The sequence below is a fragment of the Sturnira hondurensis genome, unplaced genomic scaffold (genome assembly GCF_014824575.4).
Source record: "Sturnira hondurensis isolate 20B ecotype Veracruz unplaced genomic scaffold, ASM1482457v3 Scaffold0018292, whole genome shotgun sequence".
NCBI lineage: Eukaryota > Metazoa > Chordata > Mammalia > Chiroptera > Phyllostomidae > Sturnira > Sturnira hondurensis.
The window spans coordinates 1308875-1332237 of NW_028090923.1; positions in this window are offsets into that span (position 1 = coordinate 1308875).

Consider the following 23363-nt stretch of genomic DNA (forward strand, 5'->3'; position numbering starts at 1 on the left):
TTCAGTAAGTGTCTCTTTTTCATATTACATGACTACATACCTTCTCAACAGAACTTGTATGGTTCTTTCATCAGCGGGAAGAGAGCAAACTCGAGTGTCTACTTATAAGGGCACTAATTTCTTCATGTGGCCCCACTCACAATCCCATCTAACCCTAATTACCTTCCAAAGGCCTCATTCCAAATACAGTCTGATTAGGGGTTAGGGCTTCAGATAAGAATTTGGGTGGGGGAATAAAACATTTAACCCATAACAAGTGAAAGGGTTTTTAAAAATAATTATTCTAGAGGAATGGTGAAACAAATTAAGCATTTCACATCTTGTAAAAATATAAAAAAATGTATTAGATAATAATTATCCATGGATTCTAAAAACATGGCATAAAAATACTTGTAGGCAATTTTTTATTAGAGGAATAAGCCTAACTCTAAGTGAGCCCAGTGATTCATATTAGCATCATTGAAAGTGTGTGGTGGATTGAATGAATGGTCCCAATTCTCCAGCCCTTTTTATATCCATTTTTCCCCCAGTTTAACTTGGCTTGGTCATTTGGTTTCCTTTGGCCAACTTCACATTTATAGAAACACTATGCCAGGCTCAAGCCTAGGCTTTAGGAAGCTTCATGGGTTTTCCCTTATCCCCTCGTGGCTTTTTCTTTCTGTTGAGAAGTAAGCCTGGTGCTTCACGGTAAATAAGAGACATTTGAAACAGAGCTCCCCTCGTCATCTGACCCTGACATGTACCTATGTTCCTGGTGTGTAGACTAGCTGAAGCACAGCTGATTCACCCATTCATGAGAATAATAAACACTCCTTGTACGCCACTGAGATTTTGTGGCTTTTATTTTTTTCTCCACCAGCATTATTGTGCTAATAGCTCAGGGATACAAAATGAAATGAATTAATACTATACATCTCATGTGATGCAACAGGAAAGATATTGCAAGGCCTGTGAATTATTCTTGCCTAAAATAATTGAACTTTAATCTACTATTTAATTATTGAGAATAGAAGAACAAGTTAAATATCATCACAAAGAAGCAGTTGAACATTCTGCAAGTCAAGTGACTCTTTTTACAAAAAAGTAAAAAGGCCAAAAAAGAAGAAATAAAGAGAAAAATAAGAGGACAGTTATAAAAAGAGACTTTATAAATATATCAGCCTAGTACCCCTTAAACTTATACAGTACTGTATGTAAATTGTCTTGATAAAGTTGGTAAGTGCTGCAAGTGGATATTGGGTACTTATTTGAACCAATCCATTACAAGAAGGAAAATGAGACAATCAATGTAATGTGAATATGAAATGGATATTGAGGAATTATTCTTTTAAAATAATTTTTATTATTTTTCAAGTACAGTTGTCTCCGTTTCCCTCCCCATGATGCACCCCCATGCCTCCCATCCCCACCTCCCACTCTTCAACCTACCCCCTTTGGCTTTATCCATGTGTCCTCTATACATGTTCCTTGATGGCCCTACCCTACTTTCCCAAATTATCCTTCTCCCTTCTCCCCTCTGGCTACTGTCAGTTTTTTTTAATGTCTCTGGTTGTATTTTGTCTGCTTCTTTGTTTTGTTGATCAGGTTTCCATTATAGGTGAGATCATATGGTATTCATCTTTCACCACCTGGCTTACTTCACTTCGCATAATGCTCTCCAGTTCCATCCATGCTAGAGTGAAGGATAGGAGTTCCTGCTTTCTGCTGCATAGTATTCTATTGTGGAAATGTACCACAGATTTTTTATCGACTTATTTACTGATGGGCACTTAGGCTGCTTTCATCATTTGGCTATTGTAAATTGTGCTGCAATAGGTTCTTTGGAATGGGTGTTTCAGGATTCTTAGGGTAGAATCTGAGTAGTGGAATCATTGGATCAAAGGAATTATTCTTTCCTTTTCTTTTTAATCATTTTATTAATGTTTAAATACATTTATATCCATTTTTTCCTCCACCACTTTGCCCTATCCCATCTACGCCCACCTCCCACCCTCAATCCTACCACCTTTTGGCTTTGTCCATGGGGACTTTATACATGTTATTTGATGACTCTTTCCCTTCTTTTACCATTATTTTCCTCTCTCCACTCCTCTGGTTACTGTCAGTTTGTTCTTACTTTCAGTGTCTGGTTGTATTTTGCTTGCTTGCTTTTTTGTTTTATTAATTAGGTTCCTCTTATAGGTGAGATCATATGGTATTTGTCTTTCACCCCCTGGCTTGAATCACTTAGCATAATGCTCCTGAAAGTTCCATCCATGTTGTTGGGAAGGATAGGAGCTCCTTATTTCTACTGAATAGTATTCCACTGTGTAAATGTACCACAGTTTTCTGATCCAGTCATTTCCTGTTGGGCACCTAGGCTGCTTCCAGCACTTGGCTAATATAAATTGTGCTGCTATGAACATTGGGGTGCATAGGTTCTTTTGAATTAGTGTTTCAGAATTCTTAGAGTATAATCCCAGCATTGGGATTGCTGGGTCAAAAGGCAATTCCTTTTTTTTTTTTTTTGAGGACATTTCACACTGTTTTCCACAGTGGCTGTACAAGTCTACATTCCCACCAACAGGGTACTAGGGCTTCCTTTTCTCCACAACCTCTCCAATACTTGTTTATTTATTTGTTTATCATGGCCATTCTTACCTGTGTGAAGGCGTATCTCATTGTGGTTTTAATTTGCTTCTCTCTGATGGCTAGTGATGCTGAGAATCCTTTCATATGTCTCTGGGCCCTCTGTATGTTCTTCTTGGAGAAGTGTCTGATTGGGTCTTTCGCCCATTTTTAAAAAATATTTTATTTATTTATATTTAGAGGGGAAGGGAAGAAGAGAGCAAGAGAAATATCAATGTATGGTTGCCTCTTGTGCGCCCTCTGCTAAGAACAGGCATGTGCCCTGACTGGGAATCAAACCATGACCCTTTGGTTTGCAGGCCCATGCTCAATCCACTGAGCTACACCAGCCAGGGCCCTTTGCTCATTTTTTTAAAAGATTTTATTTATTTATCTTTAGAGGGGGAGGGAATGAGAGAAGGAGAGAAATATCAATGTATGGTTGCCTTCTGTGCATCCCCTGCTGGGAACTGGCCTGCAACCCAGGCATGTGCCCTGACTGGGAATCGAACCCCGATCCTTTGGTTCTCAGGCCCGCACTCGATCCACTGAGCTACACCAGCCAGGGCCTGCCCATTTGTTAATTGGATTATTTGTCTTCCTGGTATGGAGCCATGTGACTTATTCATATCTTTTGGAGATTAAAACCTTGTCCGAGATAACATTGACAAATATATTTTCCCATACAGTTGGTTCCCTTTCAATTTTGCTAATGTTTTCTTTAGCCACACAAAAGCTTTTTATTTTGATAAAGTCCCATTTGTTTATTCTTTCCTTTATGTCCCTTGCTCTAGGCTACATATTGGTGAAAATGTTGCTGCATGGGATATCTGAGATTTTCCTGCCTATGTTCTCCTCTAGGACTTTCATGGTACCAGGACTTATATTTAAGTCTTTTATCCACCTTGAGTTTATTTTTATGTATGGTGTAAGTTGGTAGTCGAGTTTCATTTTTTTGCATGTGTCTGTCCAGATCTCCCAACACCATTTGTTGAAGAGGCTATTGTTACTCCATTTTATGTCGCTGCCCTCTTTGTTGAATATTAATTGACTGTAGAGACTTGGGTTTATTTTTGAGCTCTCTGTTCTGTTCCATTGGTCCATGTGCCTGTTCTCATGCCAGTGCCAGGCTGTTTTGATTACTGTAGCTTTATAATATGGTTTGATGTCAGGAATGGTGATACCTTCTACTTTGTTCTTCTGTCTCAAAATTGCTATGGCTATTTGGGATCATTTATGGTTCCATATACATTCTTGAAATGTTTGCTATACATCAGAGAAATGTGCCATTGGTATTTTAATAGATATTGTGTTGAATCTATAAATTGCTTTGGTTAGTATGGAGAGTGTGATGATCTTAATGCTTCCAATACATGAACATGGTATATGTTTCCATATATTTGTGTCTTCCTGAATTATTGTTAAGTTAGTATGACATTGAAATCCATTATAATTATATAAAGAAATAGTTTTTAAACTGTAATTGTGGTTAATTCAATGAAAGAAAACTCTTAAAAATATTTGCTCTTACTAAAAAATAAATATTTAGAAATGCAGTTAGTCCCTAGAAATCTTGTTCTGAACAAAAATTAAATTCAACAGGGTCCAGAGAGGAGAGGGGAGAGAATCATAGGGGAAAAGGGGAGGGACTCACATGAATAAGTATAAAGGACACATGGACAATAATTAAGGTGGGGGGCGGAAATGGGAGGGAGGTGGGGAGCACTGTGGTGGGGCAGGGCACGGAATATAAAACAGAAAGCTGTACTTGAATAAGAATTAAATTAAAAAATTAAATTCAAAATAGATATCAAAACTTTATTTATTTATTTATTACTTATTTAAAGATTCTATTTATTTATTTTTAGAGAGGGGAAAGGAAGGAGAAAGAGAGGGAGAGAAGCATCAATGTGCGGCTGCCTCTCACATGTTCCCTACTGGGGACCTGACCTACAACACAGGCATGTGCACTGACTGGAAAGCAAACCAGTGACCCTTTAGTTCACAGGCCAGCACTCAATCCACTGAGCCACACCAGCATGGTGATATCAAAACTTTATATGATCTCACCTATAAATAGAACCTAATCAACAAAACAAACAAGCAAGCAAAATATAACCAGAGACACTGAAATTAAGAACAAATTGATGGTAACCACAGGGAATGTGGGAGGGGATAATGGGGGGAGGGGGAGCAGTCTTTAGGGACATCTATAAAGGACACATGGACAAAACCAAAGGGGGTAGGATCAAAACCAAAGTTGGGATGGTTGGGGTGGGGGTGAATAGTGGGAAAAAAATATAGACAACTGTAGTTGAACAACAATAAAAAAAAGAATAAAATAAAATAAAATAAAGACTTTATTATCCTCCCTGGCCAGATGGTTTAGTTGATTTGAATGTCATCCCATACATCAAAAGGTCAAAGGTTCAATATCTGTTCAGGGCACATATCTATGTTGCAGGTTCAATCCCTGGTCAGAAAGTGTATGAGAGGTAACCAATCTATGCATCTCTTTCACATCAGTGTTTCTCCCTCTCTCTTTTTCTTCTTTCCACTCTCTCTAAAGTCAATAAACATACCCCTTGGTGAGAATTAAAATACAGTGTTTGATATCCAACACAATAGAAATTCTAAGCTTAAATTTACAATGGTCCAAAACTGAAAAATATTAATGAAGAGCCACTACCATACTCCAGCGTTATGTCTGTTAAATAACATTTGGTATTTATGCAACCAACAAACACTGGAAAACTGACTCAGTGCAGTGGCAAAACACTGAACTATTCCACTGAACTCTGACGAGATGCAGTGGGTCTATCTCCATATATGTGTATATGCATAGATATTATTTATATGCTTTCCCATCAAAACACATACAATAAAAGGAATTATCATTTTCTTTTATCAAAAAATCTAAAATGAGATTGTATTAAATTCATGTGGATAAGTGCACTCATATATAATTTCTAGTACTCTTATGGTATATTCTCATTAATCATTTGAAATTTGAAAGAAGTTAGTTTATTTAAAATTGGTATTATATTTTTGGAAAGAAATTCTTTCTTTGATTTCTTGAATTTCCCTTTTAACTAAATAGTCTAATAGGAATTATTTAAAACTTTCCAATATTCCCCACAATTTCAGAAGTCATGGAATAATGCTGACATCAATTATAGCTTATTATTTTTTTCTTTATGAGGACACTACAGTTTAGGTTTGTAAACTAGAAAATAGATTCTCAACTGCTTGCCACAGTTGTTGAATAAGGTCTATAACAATAACAACAAGGCACAGAATAAATACAAAAGAACAAAAATGTGCAAGTGATAAACATTTTCTTCAATCTAAAAAATTACCTTTTATGTCTAAGTGATTGATCATTAACTTCAGAAATGATGGCCTCCCAAATAGTGCTTGACTCAGTGGTTTTCACATTAAATTATAGCTTGTGATAAGAAAAGTCCTTTCATATATCTTATAGTGCCATAAATGTTTTACCAAAAGAAATTTTATGTGATTTAACTATTTATATAAACTATTTAAAATGATAAAATAGATAAAATTTGGCATATAAATTAAGATTTCAGAAAGAATTACAGAAATTACTATTGTTCTTTAGATTCATATTTTTTAAAGATTTTATTTATTTATTTTTAGACACAGGAGAAAGAAAAGAGAGAGACAGACATGTGCCCTGACTGGGAACCGAACCAGAGACCTTTTGGTTCACAGGCCTTTGCTCAATCCACTGAGCTACAACAGCCAGGGCCAGACTGATATTAATATAAGATGGTTTAGGATGTTTGGAAAAGAGATTACATGTGTGTATGCATACAACAAACCATTTTTAAATGTCTATGTTTTACTTTTAGAATTTTCAAATTGGGTATATTATATATTTATCCAACATTTTGTATCTGATTTTACATTATTAGTATCTTTAGATATGATTATTCAGTGGTGATATATGCATTAATATTGGAGAATTTTGAGAGAAATTTAATGTATTTATCCAGTAACTAGGTCATAAATGCAGATTGTAAAATTGCATTAAGAAAAGAACCAAAGGTAATCAAAACTAGTTTTGCTTTACTGTGTTATTATTTATTTGGACTAAATATTTCTGAAAGTTATGTAACAAATTAAGTCTGGAAATTCATTAATCTGAGTTTATTACTGAACACATACGTTTTTCTTAATGTAAAAGAATATATTAAACAGGAAGTGCTATTTAATCTTTTTTAAAAAATCTAATAAATATCAGTTAAATAAAAGAACATTAATCGAATGACACTTTTCAGACAGGTGTCCAGGCATGGAATCATGGAACTGAGTGGTCCTATACCTATGTGTATTTGATAAAAATCAGAAGGGATACCTTGGGAGGGAGGGATCCCTGCACCACACCAGACCACCAAGCCCAAGTTTCCAGTGCCAGGAAGATAAGTCTCCATAACTTCTGGCTATAATAAACAATGTGGGTTGGAGTAGTGGAAGAAACTGCTAGATTCTCAGGAATCACCTCTTAAAGGGCCCACAAAAGGCTTAGGACCTAGGCAGACTCACTCCCTCTGGGGTTCAGCACCAGGGCAGCAGCTGGAAGGTCACTAGTGGCATGAGGGAAGAAATTGAAGTGTCTGATATCAGGGCTAGTCCCCGGCGGATAACTTCCTCCTGGAGAAAACTCCAAAGGCCAGCAAGCAGCATTGTCCCCTTTCTGAGCCCTACCACACAGAACTACAGAACAGCAACACCATATCGGAGACTCCATCAACCTAGTTTACATGGGTTGCTCCACACTGGCAATTAATTATCTATGGCTCCATACCATCCAATTCACCAGTGCACCTTTCTACAAAAGGTCATATTTCTAAGACAGGAAATAAAATAAGCTCTACCTAATATGTAGAAACACAGGGAGGCTGCCAAAATGAAGGGACAAAGAAACATGGCCCAGTTGAAAGAACAGGAAAGAAACCCTCCAGAAAAAGAATTAAGTAAAATGAATATAAGCAATCCATCAGATGCAGAGTTCAAAACAATGGTTCTTAGGATGCTCAAGGAACTCACTGGGTACTTCAACAGCATAAAAAAGATGCAGGCAGAAACTTAGGTTATACTGAGTGAGATTAAAACAAAATATAGAGAATCAACAGTGGAGTGGATGAAGCTAAGAATCAAATCAATGATTTGGAACATAAGGAAGCAAAAACATTTAATCAGAACAGCAAGAAGAAAAATAATTAAAAAAACAAGAAAAGTCTAAAGAGGCTCTGGAACAACTTCAAACACACCAACATTTGAATCATTGGGGTACCAGAAGAAGAGAATAGCAAGAAATCAAAAATTTATTTGAAAAAAATAATGAAAGAAAACTGCCCTTATTTGGTGAAGGAAATGAACATACAAATCCAGAAAGCACAGAGAATGCCAAACAAGTTGGACCCAAAGAGGAACAAACCAAGACACACCATAATTAAAATACCAAGTGTTAAAGATAAAGAGAGAATCTTAATAGCAGCAAGAGAAAAGCAGAGAGTAACATACAAAGGTGTTTCCAAAAGGCTGTCAGCTGATTTCTCAAAAGAAACTTTGCAGGCAATAACAGACAGGCAAGAAGTATTCAAAGTGATTAAAAGGAAGTGTCTACAACCTAGATTACTGTATCCAGCAAAGCTATCATTTAGACTGGAAGGACAGATAAAGTGCTTCCCAGCCAAGGTAAAGCTAAAGGAGTTCATCATCACCAAGCCATTACCACATGAAATGTCAAAGGGACTTATTTAAGAAAACAAAGAAGATCAAATCTATGACCATTAAAATGGCAATAAATTCACAACTATCAACGATTGAACCTAAAAAACAAACTAAGCAAATAAGTATGACAGAAACCGAATCATAGATATGGAGAACACTTGGAGGATTATCCATTGGGAGAAAAGGTACAGGGGTTAAGAAGCGTAAATTAGTAGGTACAGAATAGACAGGGTGATGTTAAGAACAGGTCAGGAAATGGAGTAGCCAAAGAACTTATATGAATGACTGGTGGTCATGAACTAAGGGGAGGGGATTGCTGGAGGGAATGGGTGGTGCCAGGTGGAGGGTGGCAAAGGGAGAAAAATTGGGACAACTGTAATAGCACGAGCAATAAAATATATTAAAAATAAAATTGTCCTTATAATAAGGCTAATGACTCTCATTAAAAGTATATTGAAAATGTGCTATCTAATGTCAAATATTGTTGAGTCAGGAGCATTTATATAATAATATTTGTTGTAATGTAATTTGTCTCTATTATTGAACAGTATTCTAACTATTAGCTTTCCATAGTAATTTATTTTTGTGTACCATATGATATTCTTAAAAGTAATGCAAATTAATCACAGGAGAAATAGCACATGTTCGGTACTCAAAAATTTACTGAGAATTCCATAGTGTTTACCATTCTGTTTTGTTGCTTAGAGAAAAATAAAATACCAGTTATTTTCTCCAATTTTCTTCTTGTAGTAAGGGAGGGTGAAAATATAATATTATTTTTCAACAATTTCTGTCTATGATTTGTTTTAAGAAAAATATTCTAATCGTGCATCTTAATACCCTGTAGAAAGAAACTAATCTATATTCGTAAACTCTTCAAAACAAAATCTACTAAAAAATAGAGGGAAGTTGATGGAAGGAAATGACAAGAGGAAAAGCAAAATTCTAGCAGAAGTTTGAAGAGTTAGGATTTTTACCTTATTGACCTACCACTGAAGAACGTAGTTTAATATTCCAGTAGGAACTCTGCTTACAAGAACTCACCTAATTGTATTCATCAATTTCTAAGTTTAAAAAGGATATAAACCAAAACAACAAAAAAATAAATAAGCTTTCATTTGAAACTTCAAAAAAAAAAGAGCAATACTTCTGAGAATTCTTGGTTGTTTACAAACTCAACATTCTAACGCTTTCATCAAAAGCTTATTCTGGGGAGTAAATGAAGTAATCTTTTTGGAAAGTAATAGGATTTTATTCCCCTGAGATTTCCCTACAGTGAGGTGACCACTTCCTTAAATCAGCCAGTCAGGTGTGATGATACCTCAAGTCCCAACTGCTTGAAGCACATAAATAATAAATGAAAATGGTATTTGAGTCTGAAAAAAATCATCTGTGAGGTCAGGAACCTCCTTTTTTGTGAACTCTGTACGATTTGCTGTGCAGTAATAAGAGTTAAAGGTTGGGAGCTTGACCACACACTCCACTTTGAGTTGTAAACTCAAAGCGGCCACTAACCCATCACCAAGCACATCACTGAAGTGGGCTTTTTCCCCTTTTTTGTCTATTTCACTTTTTTACTGGTATGACTTCTTCTTTCACGCCAGGATAGCTGAGAGTCAGAAATATTGGGAAGAAAAGTTAGCATTCTTACTGAGCACAAACCTGCTGCTAAGATAGTATTTTGTATTGATTTTTCCTGAAGCCTGTAATCTTGAAAGCTTGTAACAGAGGATGAGGTAAATATCATTTTATTTGCTCAAATAGGTTTAGATTAGATTGAGATGAAAAAGTAAGGACAGGCCAAATTAGGACTGAAAGCAGCAATTACAGATTACTGTTTCCAGTGGTAACAAGAATGGGTTCTTTCACTGATAAAAAGAAATTGAAAAAAATGAATTGATAATATTCTTTATTTTCTAAAATAAATAAGTAAAAGGTAAATGTAAAATTTAAATAATTTTTAAAGGTAAAATGTCTTCTTTGATATCAAAGCATAACTCGGATGGCATGAGTTTTCTTACTAATATAACCCCAAATGTAAATTCTTAGATTAAAACCAGCAAACCAGTAACATATATTTTTGACTATGCAATAATATCATATGTGATTATATTATACATCTAATTTAGCTTAAAAATATATGACACCTATAACATAAAACAATAAAATAAGCTTTAAAATTAATTCTTTCAATAACATATGTGATTTCAGAAAAGAATGTGTACACACTATTCAGATGGTACTGACAACTGGGCATGGAATTTAAAAGGTTTAACCATGTCTTATCTTGAGTCTGTTTTATTTCTTCATCTTCTGAGCACTTCAAACATATAAGCTGTTATTCCATCTTTAGATCAGTAGGTTTGAATTGTTCTACCTGTCATTCTGCAGTGACTGGCACAGCTAGATGTCATACAATGATTGTTTGCACTTTCATTCTTTCACACTAAATGGCAACCATTCGGTCCTTTTGATTTCCTTCTTTTATTTAGCCCTGAAGTTTTTACACTAGGATCTCATTAAAGCTGAACTAGCGTACTCCTGTCAAAAAACTAATGGAAAAAGTTTAAAAGTGAAATGTGTCCCTTCTATTGTCACTACTGGGGAAGTTGCATCTATCAAGATTTCCCAAGTTCAGCACTTCGATTTATGTTTATTGAGTCTGCTTGTCTCTTATTTCTCTCTTCATTTTCATCTAGAAAATGAAGAAAACCTGGTGGAACCAGGTTTATTTACATACAAGGAAGGACAGAAATATATATATACACATGAAAATAACACTAATGTATATTTTGATATATAAATAGATTCTGAGTTAGCAAGGAAATTATAAAATTATATTCCAGCTTCAAAATTAAGTGAATCCAAATAAATAACTGGTGGCTTATATGAATGATTATAGGAATCCCTACTTTTCCTTTTATAATCAAGAAAATATTCTTTTATAAGGCAAAATCCTTATGATCAAGGTGAGAATATTAACTATGACTAAAAATTGGAATTAGTAACAAGTATAGTTCTTAAACTATGTAAGATTTATTTATGCATGTTTGCTCCATTGTGTGCAGAAAAAATTGTCTGGGTCATATTCATATAATCTATGCACCATGGACAATGACAAATATATTCATTCAACACGAATCTCCTTTCATTGTGTGCCGCTGTTCTGAAGATAAGTGAAATAGATTGTGTGTGGGATGATCCCTTTCTGAATTCCACAAAATAAGATAAGTATCTTCAGAATGCTGGCAAATTAATCCCAGTGAAATTATGAACCACTGACTAAAGATCCAGCCAGAAAGGAATAGAAATGACAAGGGTGATTGCTGTGATTTTGAAAGTACCTTTCTTGTTCACACTGTATTTTTTAGCTGATACTATAGCATATTTTGTTCCAAAACTCTTCCTCCAGAAATGATGTATCTAATATATCTTAGTTGGGTTCATAAATTATATGTAGGATATTTATAATTGCACACATTGCTATCTTTCCCTCTCAATATATTGATAGGATTGGAGCTTGAGAACTGCAGCACAATTTCATCATCATTCTTAAAGTCTTTATATCTTAACATGAATTTGTAAGAAATGTTAATGGCATGCAAGTGATAAACTTTCTAAATATGTTTTGGTAAAAGTGAAAAACACTTTAGAAAAATTATTTTCCTCATGTATCTTAAGTATTTTCTGGACTACCTGATGCAGATGGACATTTTGCAAAATTTACATAAAGAAATCTCTAGATTATATAAAATTAAATTATTCACTAAGAATTCTAATGCCTGCAAGGAAAAAATTTAAAGTATACTCTTAAGTAATACGACCCTAAACAAAATTAGAAGGCTTAAATTCAAGAAAATGTACTGTGCCTTTTAAAGCAGCCCTATGATTATATTTTACACATTTATATGCACACATGTACACAGCTGTGTGTGATGTTCAAAAATAAATTGTTTTAAAAAGTAAAATGTTAAATAAATCATATATATTCCATGAGCTAGTATAATAAATAAATTTATTGAAATGTATACATTATTTTATCCAGAGTTTTAAGTTTCATATGTAAATATAATAATATTTATCATTTTTCTGAGATTAGAAGCAATATTTAAAATATGATTACATGTATAACTTCACTGGATTTTTTGACCAAATTATTACCACTGTTGTAAAGGCTCTATTAGCTATACAAGATCTCTAAGGGTAAATACCGAACTTCTTCCGTTTTCTTTCTGTTAGGTGATTACACCAGCTAGTCTATCCCCACTGTGCTGGAGAGACAGCCTGCTGAGTGATGACCAGTGTGGGATGAGGCTTGAGAACTTGCATCTTCAGGCCACATCTGGGGTCTTTCTACTAGGTTCTACTGCTGTTCCTGGGAGAGTAAAGCCAGGCCCACATGGGTGGCCTGGAAGATGCTTGTGTTTTCACAGCCTGTGCCAATGAAAAGAAGGCTTTTTTCTTTCTTCTCCAAGCAGTCTTGCTTGAAAAACCAACATTGTTATTGCAATACTATTTGGGTGAAATATTTGTGAAATTAAGCATGCTGTGCCACACAATTTGAAAAACCAGAGAAAAATTATTATTTGAATTAAGAACATGCAAACAAATTGCTTTTTTGTAGTTGGAGGCCTGCTTGATTTTGAGCATCTCTGCAGGTGCCTGAGCTCGTTGCTGTATATTAAACAATAAGAAAGACAGCAACAAAACCAGCAGGCAAATAGTATAAACAGAACTGGTGAATGCTGTGCCAATTTACCCAAACAATTCTCCATATATGCCATGGTGATTGTTTGAAATATCCCTGTTGTTTTCCACAGTTTGCTTATCCCAATCTTGCATATGTGACTGACAAGTTGGAAGTATTGGCTCCATTTGTGGAAAACAGGCAGAAACACAAAGATAAGAGCTTCTATGAGACTGGTGGTGCAATTACAACCCAGAAATACCACTGAAAAGATAAAATAGAGGAATATATTTTCTAATGTTACACACGAATCTCAGTGTTTAAATTCAACTTTTGATAAGTGATGATTGAAATCCACTTAATTTTTTTCTGACAAATCTGTTTGAAATTTCCCTATAGTCCTTTATAATTTGGGAAGTTAAAGTGCATTTGTTGTACCAAATGTTCAGATTTGATATAAAGTGTAGCCCTCATTATACAGAAACTATCAAGGAAAAAGTCAATCATTTGGAAATGGATAGATTAGAACTGATTGACTAGGTTTTGTATGAAATTACAAATTATCGCTAGAGATGTGAACAAGAACAAAAATTACACTTCAATTTGATATTACATAAACAGATTCAGTGTCAAGAGAAAGATTATATTATAACTCGTCCTCTGAGGACTATGATCTTCTGCATTTCAAATGCAATGAACTAATAAATATTTTTGTAGTTTGTGCTTCCCACATACTAGATTCTCTCAAAACTTAATTAAACTAAATTGACAAATGAAATTTTCACTGTGTCAGTGGTTGGGAAGTCATACAATATTTCAGAGTATCTTTCTATATACTTTGAACTCTTCCCTTAAAACCTCAATTTCTATTTGGTCCCTTGCTGCCAGCCCTAGAATCTTTAGGAATGAAAACAATTGATTACACAACTTGGTCAGTTCACAATATGTTTAAAGTTATTAATTGATTTAGTGACTCTTGCTGTGTATAGACCCTGCACTTGCACAGTCAGTAGGGGAATGAGGCCTGTTCACTACTAACTTCAATATCGTCTTCTGTCCTGATACTGACATATAATTAAATCCTGAAAATTTACATGAGGTCAAGTTGTTTATGTCTGAAGTGGGATTTCAAGCAGAGTGAAGACATAAGTAATGCTTCATCCAGAAGTTTAGATCTAACTTTACACTTCCTAGGTAGGTGTTTTTTTAAGATGCCAAGTTGAGGACAAAAGGCACTTTTATTAATAACGTGTTAGGGAGATGGTGTGCTGAAAAAAATTCTGTATTACGGTGGAATGTCCCGAGAGAGTGAATATCATAACTCATATAATTCCAGGGTTGTTAAAAATAAGGAAGATGGTCAACACTTCAACTCTCATTCCATTTTATAATTCAGGAATGTGAAATCCCCATGCTCTTGTTTCTGTATACTTTTTCATTAACTTGATAAAGCCAACATTGGATTAATACTACTCTGACAACAGTAACTCATACTAGGTTTTACCTGCCAACTATATATCCCATTTTTTTAAACAGTTGTGATCGGGATCACTTCAAATTCATCTTTTAAAATTTGTTAGACCATCAGCTCCCAGGCTAATCCTTTGTAGTAATCCTTGGTCAACTCACTCTTCTATTCCTTCCAGTGATAACCTCGAATCCTCGTTACTTTTCTCAAGGAGTCAATACTCAATATGTATCTCCATCTTTCTTTACTCACCTTCTACTACACCAAGGAAGAATGCTTATCCATCTCAAGGACGAGGGGCTTGTCAGTCTGCCTGTTTAAGCCCAACATCATCACTAGTGGTTTTTTTTTTGATACCCCCAATTCTGGGCTCCAATCTCCTCTCTCAGTGTTTCTTCTTACTGGGCTTTTAGTCAAAACACCTATTTGATACTTTCTTCCTATGAACCAAAAGGACAAAGGAAAAAAAACACCCAGAACTGTGAAGACCCCGTTTGCATGTTGCTTTCTGTAGAAAACATAGGGCGCATGGCCCTCTGCGCTCCTGCAGTGTCTGTGTTATTTCTGCTCTGAGATTCCAGTCTGCAGACTTGTCTCATCCACTGGGCTGTGGGTGCCGTGGGGTCAGCTATGGCTGCTGCACGGCTATTGAATTGGCAGTTCTGGGTAAGTGTTAGGTAAATATTTGAGAAACTAATCAGTGAATGATGGGTTATGATTGTTCTGCTCCTTTATGCTCTCTTGAATTTTCCAAATTTCCAAGCATGAACATCTATATTTCACATACAAGACAAATTGAAGGAAAAAATATAAACTATAATAAAATAAAGATTGTTGGTCATTTGGGATGATAATTTGAGTGAATCTGTGGCTAAAGCTGCTAGCAGCCAATGCAGTTATTGAAACTGCTTTTCTATTAATAATGCAACATCGATGCTTCTGGATTTTCATAACAGAATATCAAATATGTCTTAAAGTTTTTAAAGAAACAATTGGATCTAGATATAACACATAGATATTATTAGATCCATATATTATATATGTTGTACTTAAATTAGTATTCATCTATTACATTACTTTTATAGATTTAAGTATTCTAACGGTTTGCTGGTACATTAGTATTAATATTTATTTTATTTGTGTAATGACAAAATTAGCTTTGGAATGTTTAGTTCTCAATGTAATCAATCAATTTTAGACCATAGGTCTTGGATAACAAAATAGCACCATCAAGTGGAAGCAAACTCAAATTCCATACCTGCCTCATAGGAGCTGCATAGTTCTGGCTGTGGCTGGAGTTTACACTGATTTTTAGTGCTGTGATTGTCAGGTCAGCATTTGAGATGTTTGACACACTGACTAGTCCTTTTGCAATGGGAACAATCTCCTTGTCCTGCTTCCTTCTGTTTTCTTTCATCTTTCCTGTCTCTGTATGATTTGCCTTCACCTGCCCTTATTATAATATTAATTTCAAAGTTTAAATCATTTTTCTTCAGATAATCTGTTATTCAGTAATACATTATTTTAGAAAAGTCTCCCTTTATCTTATTATATTTTACTGCTATACCCCAAACTAAAAATATAGCTGGTTAACAGCTGGAAGTATGGTACATATTTCTGTAGCATAGTTATTGACACATACTAAGTGCTCAATAAATGTGAATTGATTTATTGACTAATACAACAGACTCAATTTTCCTCCACATTTTATATTAGCAGCAAGAAAAAAACCTTTTTTAAGCTAAGATCCCACCATTTTTTGAAAGGCAAAATAAAAAATAAAAGGCAACTACTAGTTATACTACTAGTCTGAAAGAAAAAAAGGTTTGTCTAAAGTAAAATTAAGACAAAGTGAGTACAACAATACATCAGATACTACAATGGTTATCAAAGCTACAGTGCTTGCTTTCATAGCAAACAGAAACAAAATTATATCTATAGGTCAGCTATAAAGATAGAAGAATAAAGAGGAAGAGGGAATATTCCTGAGGGCCAATTGAAATGAAATCTTAAAACAAAGGTTTGATTGACCTCCCATTTATAAACATTGTTTTGCATTTACTCTGAACACTTTTAGAGTCAGAATTCTAAAATGAATTATAATCAATGTAACAGCTAGACATAAACACCAGCATAGGTTGCAGAACAAGTACTCAGACGAAACACTGATGTTCGTTACTGGTTTTGTGAGTATCCCTCACATTACAGCAACTATAGGACACTTTAAGAAAGTCCAGGAAGCTGTTGAAGGGTACTGTAGAGACCAAAGGGAAAGCAAAGAGCCTCATTTATCAAATTCCATTCAATATTGATTTAATATCATCTGTATCTTTCACTATTAAGATGACCTTGAACATAGAACTGAAAATAGTTAACACACATATGTTAAAATTGAAAAACACAACAATATGGCTTAAATGTCTTTAGCCACCTGAATTCAAGCTGGTCCTTTTTCTTCATAATGCTCCTTGATCGTCTAGATATTATTGTTAAACTTACCTACCCAGTGCATTAGATTTGATCCTCTAGAAACTGAGAGCAAACTGAGCATTTATGTAATAACCTGATTAAAAGCTGCCCTTATACTTTTTGCTTAAGGCAGAAGGGGTTTGAATAATCCTGTTTACAATGCAGGTAATTGCTTCTTCTGTTTCCCTATAGCTCTAGTAAAAATCATGGTTTAACTTTCTTTTTTTTTTTCTGTGACACTGTAAAAGACAATGGCCCTTGTAAAAAGCCTGAGAGATGCCTCTAGATATATTAGCTCATCTATATGCCCCAGACTATCTAATTAAATAGAAATTGTATGTCCTCAGTATAAAACTCCCTTTGATTAAAGTTAGTCTGGGAATAGGGATGAGAAGATAATGTATTTCAGTTACCCAATTTACAAAAGTTGTTCTGAACTGGCCTTTAAATAAAAATTCCTTAAAACTTGGATACAAATAATTTAATAAAGAACTTGAATTTTTCAAAATATTGCTGAATTCAGCTTTAGCCTTCCCTCAGTCTATTAGTGAAGTGATGGTTCCTAAAACAATGAAGCCTTTTGTAGCCTAGCACATGCATTTATGAAAAAGATTTCCATTTCATGCTACAAACCACTGCCCTCCTTCCTCCCAGTGTCTGTCACCAACTGTCAGCCCCTGTGTGGTGGTGTGGCCTAAGGTGGCAGATCCATTTTTGGAGATAGGTCAAAACCACAGTAAGATTCAGGAGTACAGAAAAACCATTAGTGTTGAAGGGGTGTGCATATTACAATCTCCAATGAAGCAAATCAAGCAGGGATTTTAATAATGATAAATCCAAACATACAAATAGGCAAAACAAACATCATCAACAAACTCTCCTGAGTCTTGGTGAAAGATTGGACTCCACAAAAGAGCAAATATAGTCGCCAGAACTTCAGAACACAGCAATAGGGAGACACAGAAAAAGAAGCTGCAAAAGCCAAGAGGTTGGGATGTTCATAGTCCATTTTGTCTGAATTGGCCAAGTTTCTAAGTCTGCAGTTTTTCTGCAAAGTTCCTTCATGGATTTTGCCTTATACAAGTGTCACTAGGATAAAGTAAATAAAATATATTTATTTATTAATTGTTATTGTATTTACTTACTTTTTAATCTTATATTTAGCTTCAGTGGAAATATTAATATGTATAAAATCAATAGTTGATGTAATAATTTTTCATGTAATATGATATACCTGTGTAAAGTTTAAGACAAAAAAAATTTTAAACAAAAAGTTAATCTGCCCAATTAGTACCTTGTGCTGAAAGCTATAATTACACCAGAGTTTGGGGAAATGGGTCCAATTAACCATATTTCTATGAAGAGAGAATGCAGAGTCTTCTATGCTAAGGCAGAGGGAACAATATGGAAATGTCAAATTAACTTTTTTGTAAGTATTCTGCCTCATACTGAAGCCTCCCTAGTGAAGGTACAGCCACATGGGATCACTGAACACTAGATTAAGGCAGGAGGACTTCTGGTCACATGGTCCAAGACCCTGGCTCACAAGAAAAGAACCAAGGATTCAGGAAGGTGAGTGACTCCTCCTTGTCCCGCAGTTGGTGGGACCTTGCCCAAGAAACCAGCACTGATGGTTCCCATGACTTTTTTACTCTAACACCTACTTTGGCATTGAAAGCAATTGTGCATAAAGACAAAACTTTTAAAATGCCAATTTTCACACCAATAACTATCCAAAATGTAGCATATAGTTTTCAAATATATGTTACAGTTAAAGCAATAAAATAACTACAATAAATACATGGAAAAACACGGAGCAATCTACTTGGTAAGATTCCCAACATGAGGACATAAATGTATGCATGAGTTTACTTTGGACAAACCCATGCAGTTTAACACAATGATAATGTAATAGTTATACAACTGTCACCAACATAAGAGTTCACACTGGTCAGAATGAGAGTGAACCCAGGAAGGTGGTAACATCAGAATGACAGAGAAGCCAAGAAAACATTACAGGAACCAGTCTAAGAATCAGAGTCTTGGGAGCACATGGGGAGTGCTAATGGGAGCATATACAGTTTAACGAGTGGAGGCAGAAGGACCATGACTGTGAGTGACATTGAAAAACTGGGGTTGAGAAAACAACTGAAGAGAAGAAAGCAGGACTGTAGAGAGCAGATACTGGGCAGAGTGACAGTCTGGTCTGAGGTTGCTTTTCAGGAGCCGGCATACTGGTGAGTGTCCTCTGTCACTGATACCACCCTACCATGTTTTGCAGATTGTTTCTCTTATTCTGCATCTATATTATTGTATTAACTATTTCCTAGGATTCTTACTCAACCTACATGTACCTGGGGCTATTTAATTAAACACCAATAAAAAACAAACAAACAAAGTAACAAAAACCCTATAGTTTAAAGTTTCACGGTCAGTTTTTCTCTCAGCATTGTACACATGTTACAAAGACACAACAACATTTCACCTTTTTATTTAGTCTTGAATGACTAAGGCTAAATATTTTTTATTTGCTCTGGAGTTAGATTTATTGTTACCTAGCTAATAATAATCATGAAGATAATAAAATCTCACATTAATCAAAATTTACATGTAGTTTGCAAAATTTCATATTAGCTATCTAATTTATATTACCATTATTATTCACTCATTCATGCATGCATTCAATATTATGTATTAAGCACACTTTCTATGATGCAAACATTGTTCTAGATACAAAAATGAATGAAAGAAACAAAGCTCTTGGCTTCATGAAGCTTATAACATGTAGTGGGAAAACATCGAGTAAAAATTGATACAGAGAATAGATGGATAGTTGCCTAAGGGATAGGAGATTGGAAAGATGGGTGAAAAAGGTGAAGGGATTAAGAAGCACAAATTAGTAGTTACAAAATAGTCTTGGGGAGGTAAAGTATAACATATCAAATATAGCCAACAGTGTTGTAATAACTATTTATGGTGCCAGTAAAGTATATGATTGTATAACCATTATTCTGTATACCTGAAACTAATAGAAAATAATATTAATTATAAATTGTAATAAAATATGTAAAAATAATAGCATTGAATACACAGATGATATATTGTACACTTTAAACTTACATAATCTTACTAACCAATGCCATTCCAATAAGCAATAAAAAGTTTTTCTTCTATAGTTTATAGAAAAAAGATATGTACAAAAAATAAAAAACTCTACAATTTAAAGTAGCCTAGAGAGGAATCACATTATATTTCTTTAATCCTCATAAGATGTTTTATAGTATCTTGATGTGATACCTAATACATTTAAAAAATAAAATACAATAATAGAATTGATAACCATAAAATATATATTTATATTAATACAGCAATGAGTGCATTATAGGAATGCATTGGTGTTATGAAAGAATAAAAATGGGAGTAATGTGGGCTGCTGTAGATTTTAAGAACTAAATAGACTATGAGGTTCTCTACTTTAGTTTGAGGCTGAAAGAATGATAGTCATCTAGAGAGAAAAATATGGAAAGGAAAGGGCGAGGAATGAGAGATTGGCGTGGGGGGCTCATTTAAAGTAGAAGGAAATGCACATTCAGAAGTCCTTTGGTGGCTGAGTACATAGAGATTTGAAAAAACTAAAGAAGATCGATGTACAGATAGTCCAGAGAAAAAGGATGGGCAAAGCGGGCTAGGAAGATGCAGAGAGAGGTGTAAAGACTATCTTATGCAGGGCAATAAACAATGTGAAGGTGGATTTACTTAAACCACTCAGTATTTTTTTCTAAGAACCCCAGTAACAGCCTTTCATTTTGTAGGGAAGGGCCGTTATCTCCATTCAGCTCATGTTGCTTACTGTACTCCTGACTGAGGGTGGAGAGTAATCTTAGTCACCCCAGATTCCTCAGTGTTCCCCTTCTCTAGCTTTAACAATTGACTGGAAAGTAGGCAACTGTCCTCTGGAAGCTCAGAGGCCATGAGACTGCAGAAATGACTGCACTAGGTGCAGACAGTTCTTCCTACTGCAACTGAATCTCAGAGGTACACATTTATTATATTGGGTGTGAGAGATGCCTATGGGTACAGACTTTACAGTAGAATTCAGCACTTTTCAGTACAATGACCCTTTGAAATTACTAACAGAATTTATTTGTGTACAAAAAAGAGAGAGAGAATTAAGGAAAGGGAAGATCTGCAGCTACCAAGAGAGACAAATGAAAAGAGAAATCAGTGGAAAAGAGACTAGAAAGAGGTCTCATTATAGTATAACATCTATTTGTTATAATATGTCCATAAAGTCCTTAATGTGGAGAATTATGTCCTATGTATTACATATAATCCTTCCATGACTTCCTCAACAGCAAGCATCATGGACCTAGATCAACAATAAGAGGTCAATAACTAATTAGACTTATTTGTAGTGTGAATTTAGTGGCAGGTTGCAGGGTGACACCCAAACCTACGTTACCAATAAGCAATAGCAATTTATTTACAGATGTCAAAACAGATCAAGGCCACCAAAAGAAAGAGATACAGATACTCTCTACCTATCACATAAAAGCAACAGTATCTCTAGGTGACTGTACAGTTTATTCTAGAATATTACCTTCCTATAAGTAATAACTTAAGTTATTTTGCAAGACCAAATTTATTAGAAGATAGCTCAAAGTGAGAATTAATCATAACAATAAAAGCAAGAAAACATTTCTTTTGAGATTAATCTAATATCAGTAACTTGGTTAAATTACACTGATATTAACAAAGCAGCTAATCAAACACAGCTATTATATTGTCAGTATCTTAAATTAAAACCATAAGATGTTAAATTTATTGAACACCTACCATGTGTGAAAGTACAGCAGGTATGCAATATATGCTAATTTTGTATGTTTTTAATTGATAGACTTTAGAACACTATTAGAATACGGAAAAATTAAGCAGATAATAGAGTTCCTATGCCCCCATTAGAGTTTTCTGTATTATTAACAATTTACTTAATATGTTGCATATGTTACAATTTATGAAAAAGGTCATACATTATTATTAACAGAAATACAAGCTTTATTCAGTTTCATTAGTTTTAATCTAATGTCCTCTTTTGTTCCATGACCCCATCCAGGATATTATGTTACATTTAGTAGTCATGTCTCCTTAGGCTCCTGTCAGGTGAGACTTTCCCAGACTTTCCTTCTTATTTGAGGGCCTTTGCAGTTCTGAGGAGTACTATTCAGCTACATTGTAGGATACCTCCCCCCTGGAATTCATTTTTCTCATGATTAGTTTTTAGGAACAAAATCACAGGTGATTGCCATTTTCATCACATCCTATCAAAGGTACCTGTTTCATGTAGGTTGATGTTGACCCTAATGATTACCTGCAGATGTAGTGTCTGTCAGGTCTCCCTATCGTAAAGTTACTGCCCCCTTTCTATAGTGTACTCTTAGAAAGGAAGTCACTGTGCATGGCACACACACAGGTAAAGAGTGGCATGTTATGCTCCCTCCACTTTATGGCAGAGCATTCACACAGTTCATTTTTAATTCCTCTACAAAGAGATTAGCTTCCACTCCCTCATTTATTAATTTATTCAGTAACTTATTTATATTGGCATAGACTCATGGATATGTATTTTATACTTTGGGCTACAATCAAACACAATTTTGTTTTCTTACTCTTATTATTCCAGGAACTACGTAATGTATTGTACTCTGACTGATAAAGCTGTGTACCATGGGGTAAAATTTCATATGATAGTACATGAATCCTGGAATGGCCCAATTAAGTGAAGAGATGGCAGATGTGAGAGCCAGATGCTTCACTGTTGGAGTAGGAATTTATAGGTAAGCAAAAGGAGGAAGCTAGCATGATCCATGTAGTAATGGATGGATTTGGAAATATTAGTAGGAGTTTATGGTTATACAGATATAGGTACTACATACAGAAATATATACAGATATTTCTGTACAGAAATATATACAGATATTTCTGTATATGTGGATGGTATATACACATGTATTCCTTCACTCTGGCAGCTGAGAGAGCCTGAAAGAAATGACTTGCCTGTAGGAGCAAGCACACCTACCACCAGATCTAGGTTTTCAATACCGTTGTCTACTAGAACAAACCAAGGTTCCTTAAAGAAATGGCTGATTTTAGCTTTATTGCAGAAAATATGTAACCTGAGCCTTGCAGTATTAGAAATTAAGGAACTATTCAAACACATGCACGCATGTGCATGCACACACGCTCACCCTGGGGGAAACCACTGCTTTGTGAGACAATCTGGTGGAGAGGCCCATGCTACAAAAGAACACTTGAGTGAGCTTGGACATGGGCTCTCCAGCCCCATTCATACCCTGAAATGATTGCAGCTCTGTC